This window comes from Brassica oleracea, chromosome C8, assembly GCF_000695525.1.
Source record: "Brassica oleracea var. oleracea cultivar TO1000 chromosome C8, BOL, whole genome shotgun sequence".
Taxonomy (NCBI): Eukaryota; Viridiplantae; Streptophyta; class Magnoliopsida; order Brassicales; family Brassicaceae; genus Brassica; species Brassica oleracea.
This window is the reverse complement of record NC_027755.1, coordinates 12,241,919-12,252,936: the sequence shown is the minus strand read 5'-3', so window position 1 is coordinate 12,252,936 and position 11,018 is coordinate 12,241,919.

Genomic DNA, 11,018 nt, shown 5'->3' with positions numbered 1-11,018 from the left:
TTCTCTCGATTTATAATAAGCCGAAAAGGTTTTATAGATTGAACCAAGCATTATACAAAAAGCCCTAACAAGGGCAGGGATTCGAAGCAACCAACGGCTAGTCCCGAAACATGCAAACTGTGGCCTCACAAACAGGCCAAAACAAAAAATAAAAAAATCCCCGAAAGGAACGTTACCCTAAGCACTCCTCGGAGCACCACCTTCATCCTCAACCGCACAGCCATCGCCTCCCTCGTCCGCTTCGTCGTTTCCTCTCCCGCTCGCAACATCTCCACCTTCTTCAGCCACGGGGCCTTGCCCCTCGGTCTCTCCTGAACACGGCTTGAGGGTGCACTCGAACTGCAGCTGAGAGAGGATCGAGTCGAAGTCCCCGTCGGAAGCCTTCAACTCCTCCTTGCGAGACAACAGCCTGGCTTCTTCGGAGTCCAGAGTCGGAGCCATGTCGCCTTCGACCAGGTGGATCTCGTTGAGGCTTCCCTCGACGCTCGCCAGAGCCAGGTCCTTCTCAAGGACTGCCATGAGGGAATCAAACAGAACAGCCATCCTCGTCAGGCGAGCGTGAAAATCATCCCTCGAAACAACAGTCCTCGACTCTTCTCGGTTCTGAATTTCACGCTGGAGACGACGGACTTCGGAAGCCTTGCTCTTCTTCTCTTTCTTCAGCTTGAACAATGCGCTCGCCGACTTTCCGGAGTCCCACTCGAGATCGCTGACCCGAACCTCCAGCTGAGAGAGCTCAGCAGCACGAGCAGCTTCAGTAGATTTCAACGTGGCCTCGGCTTCTTTCAGTGCCTCTTGCGATTCATCCAGGCCCCTTGTCAAACGCTCTATCTCTGATCCGCAGTCGCTGAGCATCCCGTCAATCAGGGATACAAACTATACATGAAATAAGGGTCAGGATAATCATAAAACAAGGTGGCTTATGCTGAAAATAGTCAAAACAAACTTTGGCACGATGTTGCGACAAAGGTCCCGAGGGCTCCCCTTTCGCGCCAGCGGTACATCTCCTCTTCTTGACGGTCTCGGTCGCAGCGCCATTCCTCTTGCGACTTTTGGTCAAAGGAGCAGCACTGGACGCGGAAAGCCCTAGGACGCGGAAAGCCCTAGGACAATCTCCTTCCTATCCAGAGGCGGAGGCATCAACTCCGTCGCCTTCTCCTCCTTAGGAGCTGGGACTGGTGTGGTCGAAGAGCCCAAGGGTTGAGCCGAGACCTCCGGAACTTGAACAGAAACCGTGGCCGATTCTGCGAGGGGCGCGGCATCACCAGGGGACTTGTTTCCTCTAGCCGAGGTTGACATCGCAGGCAAATAAAGGATAGCTGGCACCTCAGGCTGAATCCGACCCCCTTCCTTCCCGGCACTGCGTCTGGACAGTCTCTCTTTGAAAGAAAGAAACCCGGCGACGAAGGTTGGAGTAGCTTCATGCGTGGCCGGAGTCGGAAGTGCCGAGTTGGCCTCACCCATCTCAACATTGGAGCTTTTCTTTTCACTTGGGGAGGAAGACATTCTTGATAGGTAGTTTGAAGAAAAGAGAATGTGAAAGAAAGAGATGTGTGAAGAATGAGGAGTGGTGAGTTGCTACTTATAAGGATATGAGGGTGATGTGGATTTCCGCAATAAATATTCTTAGCCAAAGATTTCGATTTCTAATTCACATCATTCGCCCGCAAAATCGTCTCCGAGTCTTACGGGCTGGGGGCTAACTGTTGGGGTCAAAAATGGTTATTTCAAAATCAACGGCTATGATTATTTCTTATTCACGGATTTCTCGCAAAACATTCACTGAAAGAAAGAATGGAAGTGAACGAACGAGCGAAATCCCGCACCAAAGCCACTCGCCGGAGAGCTGAACCATCACGCGGGTCAGCTCGCCAGCGAGCTCAACCATCGCTCCGGTCAGCTCGCCGGCGAGATGAACCGACGTGTGGTTATACTCGCCCGGCGAGCTCAACCATCGCTCCGGTCAGCTCGCCGGCGAGCTGGACCGTCGTGTGGTTGCACTCGCCAGGCGAGCTCAACCATCAGCCGTCACGCGAGTCGGCTCGCCCGGCGAGCTCGACCTGATCACGGCCTGTCCGACTTACTTCGACTCCCGTATCTTCCGTATAGCTGTGATATCCGACCTTCGGGACCATATACTTCTCGTTTCGTTTGGATTAAAGTTATTCTCGAAGTTTTATGACTAAAACCGAGAAATCGTATAAACGCCAAAAGGCCTAAGAACGGTCCGCAAGGATCCAAACTGGTCTAGAGGCCCATCCACGCTCTCAGAAGGGATTCAAGCCCATAAAGGTTATGACGGTTTTTCCTAACTCACAGAAATACGATAAATGCTAAGTTTCCAAAGATAATTGTAAAGATTCGAGGATAACTATCAAGATCGACTAAAAATGGAATATTCCCAAAAGAGATAGACTTGGGCCCGAAGGCGAAGGATGGGCCACCGACCTAAAGCGACTATATAAGGAGAGCAGGAGCAGAAGAAAAGGGGATCCAAGAATTTAGACTTAGAGAACTCCCGCTAGCTAAGAGAACTTAGGGCTTAGGTGGTTAGACTAGCACGGCAAGGCTTAGGACGTCTTGGCCGCCTCTTGTCCTGTTGTTCCGATAGTTAGCATATCTCTACTCCTCTCGGAGAAATCTTGTATTCATACTATTCAATAAAATTCCTCTGAGCGATTATCTATCTTTTTATCGTTCTAAAGTAATTACGCAGAGAATTCAGACCTTCAAGGAAAAACGGGTTCACTCGGTTTTCCTCCATTATTATTTATTATAATCGACGGTGTGAATTTCGGTTCCCACAATCCCAAAAACGGTCTGTTGGCGTGAACTTGTTAATGACTGCCACTTCTCTATGCTCGTCTTAGATCTCATAAATCTCATTGAGCTTGTCGAGCGAGAGAGAGCAGAATTTGCCGTCGGCCATGAAAGAGAAGAAACAGTTCTCATATGTTGGCTTGGAGGGATCGTCGTACCCGATGTGAGCCGTAGCGAGCACTTGGCAAACAAGATCCTGGTAGAGTTCATGCGTTCGGTAGCAGAGAGGAGCAATCCTCATGGCGTGGAGTGTTTTGAACACATCAGTGTCGAGACCAAGGGAGACGAGGGTGTCTGCGTGACCGAAACGAGTGGGGAGGATCTCGATGTTGAGGAGTGAGTTGTACCGTTTCGCAGACTCCTTGTCCCATCCCTCGCAGTTGAAGTCGAGGAGCATCGGGTCGTCGATATTGATTGGCTGACCCTCTTGGTCCTTGCGCGGCCATGGGTATGAAGCCGGAGCATTGTGGTTCGGAGGCGGCACATAGTTCTCGCGGGTGATTTTCGGGGTTTTAACCGACTTTTGCTTGGTCCGTGGAGGCATCTTGTTCGATTGAGAGAGGAGGACCTCAAAGACAGAATTGAACTCGAAAACCCAAAGAGTTAGAACCAAAATCTTGACAATCGATTGATAGGTTTAAGATTTTGACTTAAGGTTTTATCTCTAGGGAGAGGGAGTGTGCGGCGATTTTGAGCTAAGTGGGGGAGTGGAGTGGGTTGCCTTTAATAGGAAAACCCTAACCGCTTCCCTTCTCTCCTTTTTTATTTTATTTTATATATATATATTTTTTTGGGGTCGAAGACTTACCTGAAGGAGCGGCTGTTCTTCAGCGAGAACAGTCTGCAGATTGCTCCTCCTGGAAGCTTCAGTTTTCTTTTTCCTAGAACAAATTTCAAAACAAACTACAGAAAAATTTGGAAAGAAAAACATATTTACACTTACCAGTGGGTTGCCTTCCACCAAGCGTTCGATTTAAGTCATTAGCTTGACTTTGGGTAGCCAATTAGGCTGTGGAGTGATCGCATAGGGGAATTTCTTCACCTTCTGCGATTATTGTTTCAGCAAGGTATGGCTTAAGACGCTGTCCATTAACAACGAACTCTCCCCCATTAGGATCCATCAACACAATTGCTCCGTATGGTCGGACCTCCTTGTTGGTAGACGGGCCTGACCATCTGGACTTCAGCTTCCCAGGGAACAACTTCAGCCTGGAGTTGAAAAGCAGGACCTTATCGTTTGGTTCGAAGCTTCGGCTAATGATCCGCTTGTCATGATATGCCGTGGTCTTTTCCTTGTAGATTTTTGTGCTCTCATAAGCCAGGTGCCTGATCTCTTCGAGCTCGTGAATCTGGATGGACCGCCTCTCCTTGGCTGATTTGATATCAAAGTTGAGCAGTTTGACAGCCCATGCCGCCTTGTACTCAAGCTCCACTGGGAGATGACACACCTTGCCATAGACCAGGTGATATGGAGTGGTCCCGAGTGGCGTCTTGTACGCTGTTCTGTATGCCCATAGTGCATCATCTAATTTGAGAGACCAATCCTTTCGTGTAGTTCCGACTGTTTTCTGTAGGATGCTCTTGATCTCTCTATTAAACACTTCCACTTGGCCACTCGTATGCGGATGATATGCGGTTGCAACCTTATGCTTGACACCGTTCTTCTTCAAGAGGCCTTGGAAAACCTTGTTGATGAAGTGGGTGCCTCCATCGCTTATGACCACTCTAGGTACTCCAAACCATGGAAAGATTATGGTTTTGAACATCTTGGTCACAACACGCGCGTCATTAGTAGGGCTGGCGATTGCTTCTACCCACTTTGAGACATAGTCCACCACGACTAGAATGTACTCGTTCTTGTACGAAGGTGGGAATGGTCCCATGAAATCAATTCCCCAACAGTTGAAAACCTCAATCTCAAGTATGAAATTCTGAGGCATCTTGTTTCTGTTGCTGATGTTCCCCGGTCTTTGGCAGGAATTGCACTTGGAGATGAAAGCTTGAGCATCATGGAACATTGTGGGCCACCAGAAGCCGGCTTGCAAGACCTTGGAGACGGTCTTGATTGCCGCAAAGTGTCCAGCATAAGAAGAACCGTGGCAATGATGCAGGATCTCTGGAATCTGAGCTTCGGGAACACATCGTCGGAAAACTCCATCGTTGCAGTGTCGATAAAGGAACGGTTCATCCCAAAAGTAGAGTTTTGCATCCCTCGGGAATTTTTTCTTCTTATTCCCAGTAAACTCAACTGGTTCCTTCTCTGCAGCTAAGAAATTAGCTATCTCAGCAAACCAAGGTAGGTGGGAATATCTGTTCTTGATAGCAGCAACAAATTGTTCCTGGTCTATGGAGCAGTCTACGGGAGAATCCGAGGAACAGTCTGCGGAACAATCAGCAGAACAGTCTGTGGCAAGGGTGTCCAGTCTGTTCTCGACATACAGACCAATTGCGTAGACTTGTTCTTTGGGGGAAACTGTCGTCGAGAGCAGTTTCTTCGTCGATCTTCATTCTTGACAGATGATCTGCGACTCCATTTTCAATCCCCTTCTTATCCTTGATCTCAAGATCGAATTCCTGGAGCAGGAGGATCCATCGGAGCAAGCGCGGTTTGGCGTCTTTCTTGGTCAGCAAGTATCTCAGAGCCACGTGATCCTTGTGCACTATCACTTTAGAACCTACTAGATAGGACCTAAATTTTTCGAAGGCGTAGACAATGGCTAAAAGCTCTTTCTCGGTTGTGGCATATCTGCATTGGGCTTCATCCATAGTCATGCTCGCGTAGTAAATCACATGCAGTTTCTTATCTTTCTGCTGTCCCAACACTGCCCCCACTGCGAAATCACTCGCATCTGTCATGATCTCGAAAGGTAAGTCCCAGTCTGGAGGCTGGACAACTGGTGCACTGAACAAGGTTCCTTTTATGGTATGGAATGCATTCAAGCAATCAGTATCAAACTCGAACTTGGTATCCTTGCATAGCAGTCTGTGAGTTGTCTTGCGATCATTGAGAAGTCCTTGATGAACCTCCTGTAAAAACCGGCGTGCCCTAAGAAACTCCTGATTCCCTTGACTGATGTTGGTGGCTACAAGCTCATCATCACCTCAATCTTTTCCTTGTCAACCTCGATCCCCTTCTTAGAGATCTTGTGACCGAGAACAATTCCATCCTTGACCATGAAGTGACACTTCTCCCAGTTTAGCACCAGATCTTTCTCCTCGCATCACTGCAACACCCTGCACAAGTTTTTCAAACAAACAGAAAAGGAGCTTCCATAGACACTAAAGTCATCCATGAAAACTTCCATTATGTCCTCAATCAGATCAGTAAAAATAGACATCATGCAACGTTGAAAGGTCACATGAGCATTGCTCAAGCTGAATGTCATTCTCCTGTAGGCAAACATGCCGTATGGGCATGTGAACGTCGTCTTCTCCTGATCATCTGGGTGGATAGGGATCTGAAAGAAACCTGAATAACAATATAAAAAGCAATAGTATGGGTGGTTAGCCAACATTTCAAGCATTTGATCAATGAAAGGGAGTGGAAAGTGATCCTTGCGAGTCGCAGCATTCAATTTGCGAAAATCAATGCACATTCAATGTCTAGTTATAGTTCGAGTAGGGATCAATTCATTCTTTTCATTTGTTATGACAGTTATGCCACCTTTCTTAAGAACTACATGAACATGGCTGACCCAATTGCTATCTGAGATGGCGTAGATCACACCAGCCTCTAGAAGTTTCATTATCTCTTTCTTTACAACATCCTTCAGATTCGGATTTAACCTCCTCTGATGTTCTATAGAAGTCATTGATTCATTTTCTAGGTGTATTCTATGCATGCACATATCAGGTGGGATACCATGAATGTCAGCTAGAGAATATCCTAATGCCTTACGATACTTTCTAAGATCACACAAAAGTTTAGCAATTTCCACATTGTTCAATTCAGAGTTCATAATAACAGGATAGGTGGAATTTGGTCCTAAGAGTGCGTACCTGAGCCCCGTAGGGAGGGATTTGAGCTCGATCTTTGGAGCTTTCAATTCGGTCCATGGATCGTCGAGTTGCATGTTCGGCTTTGTAGCGCTTTTCGAAGTGGCTGCTCCCGTTGCACTGCTCTGATTGCTCTCGTCTTTCTCCCCAGACTTAGATAGGTGAAAAGCTTTTCCATGCTTTTGGCAGAGTCAAGCATCTTGTTGTAGCCATCCGCGTCCACGCTCATGACGTTGTGCTCGGTCTCAGATCGGATCAGGGCTAGTTCGAGTGGATCATTGGTCAAGATTTCCTCAATCATTCCTTCTTGAGGGAATAACGCTTGATCTTCATCCTCAACTGTGTAACTCTGCGCGTCCAGCATTGGTTTCTTCAGCAATTTGTTCATCTCGAACTTCATCGCAATGTCACCTAGGTGAAGATCAATCCTTCCTTGTCGAACATCAATGATCGCACCAGCTGTGCACAAGAAAGGATGACCCATGATGAGTGGATCTCTCGGTTCCTCTTCAACCTCCAGAACGACAAAATCTGTTGGAACAAAGGTGTTGCCCACTCGGACATGGAGATCTTCCAGAATACCCACCGGTGACTTGACTGATCTGTCGGCGAACACCAGGGAGATTCTCGTCGGTTTGAAATCTGTGAAGCCCAGTCGTTTTGCCACGGAGTAAGGCATGAGATTGACGCTAGAACCCAGATTGCATAAAGAACAAGCGAATACTGTTTTCCCAATTTGTATCGAGAGAACAAACTTGCTTGGATCATCCAATTTCTTAATCGGCCCGTTCTGAAGTATCGCAGTGCACTCCTTTGAAACCATCAATAGCTCACTGTCCCCGGTAATCTTGCCAGAGATCAAACCTTTCGTCAAACTGCGCCTATAAGGCATCATCTGGATCGCATCCATAAGAGGTAACTTGATAGTTAGATCCTCTAGTATCTTTTTACACTTTGTCTCCTACCGATCCTTGCGAGATGTCTTTGCTGGAACAGGGTATGGAACCTTAGGGGTGTATTCGCGCGAAGGAACAGGCTCAACAGGTGTAGCGACAGGGGTTGGATCAGTCTCAGCAGACTGTTCCGGTTCCTCGTCAGATAAAGGGGGTGCTTCAGATCGTGGTTGCTCACCCTCCTTTAGCTTTCCACCGCTGACAACTTCTTGGGGACTGCGTCCGGTAGTCTTCTTCCGCTCCTTAGTGCTATGGCACTTCATTCCTTAGGGTTCTTATCGGTCTTTCCAGGTTGAGTACCTTGCTTCCTTTTGACTCTCCCGGCTGTCTGCGCGATCTGCACGTCCATCTGACGCATATGGCTGGCTACATTATCGTATTTGGTACTTAAGTCATTAAACATTTGGTTCATCCTAGAGTTGATGTCCGTGGTGATTTGATTTAACGCTTTCCCATGAATTTGTTGACCCTGGAGCAACTGCTGCATGATCGTCGCTAGACCCTTCATCTCGTCTTGCGGAGCAATCGCTGGCGAAGGAGCGGTTTGTTGAGCAGTCTGCTGTTTTTGGTTCTGGAACTGGTTGTGCTGCGCCTTGCTAAGGACATATGTTCTTCCCTGGTACGGTTTCTGATAGCCACTGTTCTGTCCTTGACTGTTCTGCGCGTTGTCAACCGGTTTGTCAGTCTTTGGATACGCAAAGAGGTGAGGAATGTTCCTAACGTTGGGGACCTGGTACGGTTTCTGATAGCCACTGTTCTGTCCTTGACTGTTCTGCGCGTTGTCAACCGGTTTGTCAGTCTTTGGATACGCAAAGAGGTGAGGAATGTTCCTAACGTTGGGGATCGGGTGGTAGTTCTTGTACTGCCATCCTTGTCCATTGACGTAGCTCACTTCTTGCTGATCATCGATGGTATTGCCCCCTTCAGGTGTGGCGTCTGAAACATTGTTCTCTGATGCAGTTTCTTCCTCCATTATGAACACTTGGATCTGATTACCCTTCAACAGCTGATCACCCTTGGCCACGAGGTTGTCTATGCTGTTTACGCTTTTGGAGCGGTCATTCTCCTTGTTCTTGTTGAGGGAGCTGGACGCCATATTTTCGATCAGTGCGAATGCGCCTAGTGTTGTTTGGGTTATGAAATCTCCATTGCTCGAGGAATCAAGAGCATTGCGAAACTCATAGCTCACTCCATCATAGAACACTTCTAGTATGTAATCATCCTCAAACCCATGGTGAGGGCATTCCCTTCGGTACTCCTTGTACCGCTCCCAAGCATCATAGAAGGGCTCGTCGGTTTTTTGCTTAAAATTGGAGATTTTATGCCTCAGAGCTGTGGTTTTCGTCTTTGTGTAGAAGTGGCTTTAAAACGCTGGTCTGACTACTTCCCATGTAGTAATTGTACCAGTCGGGAGAGAGGCTAGCCAGCGAGATGCTTTCCCATCCAAAGAGAATGGGAACAACGTGCATTTGACATAGTCTGGTGGCACTCCATTCGCACGAGAGAAGTTGCAAACTCTCTCAAAGTTCTCGATGTGGTCCAAAGGGATTTCAGCCGCGAGACCGTTGAACATTTTTTTATGCACCAGGCCGATCAAAGCAGGCTTGATCTCATAATCATGTCGGGTGTAGGGAGGGGGTTGATGGCGGAGCGAGTGGTAGGGAAGTTCCACAGAAGGTTCCGCTCTCCGATGGGAGCGCCTTGTTGCTCAACTTGCTGAGTAGCGAGTTCGGCAGCTGTTTCGCGAGCAGCTTCTTGTGCGTTGATGGTCTGTTGCATCTGCTGCATATGTTGTTGCATGAGTGCCAGTGCAGCAGTGAGATCATTCTGGCCTCCTAGATCATCCATTGTGATTTTAGTAGGCCGGTGTTGTTGACGGTTCTGTCTTTCTAATCTTGCGAGCTCTTAGTTTTAGCTAAATTGAAAACTTATAAGAATAAAGTGTTGACTGGTCCTCTGGATTGAATCCCAAATACTACAATTACCACTGTTAACTTGACAGTAGGAAAGGTTCAGTTTTAGTGTACCAAGTTTTGGCGCTGTTGCGACGGGGACCATATATTTTACCCTTATTTTTCAGTTCTATATTTAGTCTAAGACATCTAACTTGCTTTTCTTTCTTTGTTTCAGCCAATGATCCAGGTGCATGACCAGTAGACATACTCGGAGCAACGCACAAGGACCATTGTTCACGCTAAGTAACTTGCATTCCCTTTGCTTTAGAATCACCTAGGATTGGTTCGACAATCTTTTATACTACAACATTTGATTAGGAGCCTTGAAAACTCCTAACATCAGTTATCAATCGACAGTCCTTCATCTCCTCGACAGCTTCCTCTTGCGAGGCAAACTGAGCACTCTTCAATAAAATGGGCATAACTTCTGCTACATGATGCTGATTGATCTCAAACAGGTGGCACTGGAAAGCTAACTCAAAGCTCTATCTTGTATCAGATGATGGGCTCAATCTAACGGTGGGAAGACCTCCATCCATAGCTAGACATCTGACACGCCCGTGCAGCGCTACACTCAAAAGGCTCCAAAGGACACCAAAATCACCACATTCCTCCAAATCGTCCCTGAACCTGTAAATACTCTATATAGTAGTAAATATATATTAAAACACTTATAGACCATGGCTAAAAGTGGGTAAAATCCATGGTCTATCACGTTGATACCCAATAAGAAACCCTAGATTGGCTTATATTTAATATTGAATTTTAATTATCTGAATCATTTACTCTACTTGCACGTCACCACTTAATTTAAATCCCCACTTTAATGCTTAAGCTAAGTGCAATCCGGTTTTAAATATGGTATGAACTAAGAACTAATTAGCTAATGCAATAAAGTAATGATCTTCCTTTCTCAATATGAAGCAAGAGGACTCATAGGGCTAGGCATTTGATCTTGGGTGATGTAGATCCAATCTAAGGATGGCAAGCTATCAATCAAACACTTTCCTTATGCCTAGACACTAAGCTAAACAAGCTCTATCTCTAGATGAATGTTCTTTTGGTAAAGCAACTCAAGTATCTAATCTCTTAGGTTGAATGTTACTAAAGCAAACATGGAGAACAAGTCCAATAGCAATCTTAACTCCTTTAGCAACCAATCTCTTAGGTAAAGCAAGCTAAAAGCATTGAAGAGTTGGTTCAGGCATTTCATCATACACCTTGTGGGCAGGAAATGCCTAGAGATCTATTTTAGTATGATCAAGACTAAAATAGCATTGAGAACCCTCAACAA